Raw genomic sequence first — 1,243 nt, forward strand, 5'->3', positions numbered from 1 at the left:
GTGCTGAGAGGACAATTCATTGTGATAAATGTGTATATCCAAAAAAGAAAAAAGAACCAAAATTAACACATTAGCACCAAAAATTTTAAACTGACAGAGGGAACTTATAGTCACCAAAAGAAAAGAAACAATAAAAATAAGAACAGAAATAAATGAGTTGGAAAACAGAAAAACTATAGAAAGAATCAACAGGACAAGAAGCTGATTATTTGAAAGGATTAACAAAATTGACAGACCATTCACAAACCAAAGCAAAGAAAAGAGGGAGAAGACACAAATAACTCGCATTAGAAACCACACAGGCAATGTCACAATGGAACCAAATGAAATCAAAAGGATAATAATGGAATACTATGAAGGGTTGTACTCCAACAAATTCAAAAACGTAGAAGAGAAGGATGCATTTTTAGAAAAGATGACCACCAAAACTTACACAAACTGAAGGAGAAAACTTAAACAGACCCATAACAAAAGAAGAAATTGATCAGGTCATCAAAAAATCCCAACTAAAAGAAGTCCAGGCCCAGAAGACTTCATTGGTGAGTTCCACCAAACATTCAGGGAAGAACTGTCACCAATTCTACTCAAATTATTCCAGAATATAGAAGAGGACAGAAAGCTTCCTAATACTTTTTATGAAGCAAGCATAACCCTCATACCAAAACCAGGGAAGGACATCACTAAGAAAGGAAACTACAGACCAATATCCCTCATGAACATAGATACAAAAGTCCTCAACAAAATCCTAGCCAACAGAATCCAGCAGCACATGAAAAAAATAATACATCATGACCAAGTGGATTTCATAAAAGGGGTATAAAATCAATATAACCCACCACATAAATAAGAAAAAGAAAAAGAGCCACATGATCATATCAATTGACACAGAAGAGGCATTTGGCAAAATCCAATGTCCATTCAGATGAAAACACTCAGCAAAGTAGGAATTGAAGGGAAATACCTCAACATAATCAAGAACATATATACAAAACCAACAGAGTACATCACTCTACATGAAAAGAAACTGAAAGCCTTCCCTCTGCGAATGGGAACCAGACAAGGATGCCCTTTGTCACCATTCCTTTTCAAAATTGTTTTGGAAGTATTAGCCAGAGCTATACAGCAAGATGGGGAAAATAAAGACATTAAAATTGGCAAAGAGGAAATAAAACTCTCCCTCTTTGCAGACAATATGATCCTATACATAGAAAACCCCAAAGACTCAGTAAAAAAGCTACTAGAC

Source organism: Chrysochloris asiatica, unplaced genomic scaffold (assembly GCF_000296735.1).
Source record: "Chrysochloris asiatica unplaced genomic scaffold, ChrAsi1.0 scaffold00205, whole genome shotgun sequence".
NCBI lineage: Eukaryota > Metazoa > Chordata > Mammalia > Afrosoricida > Chrysochloridae > Chrysochloris > Chrysochloris asiatica.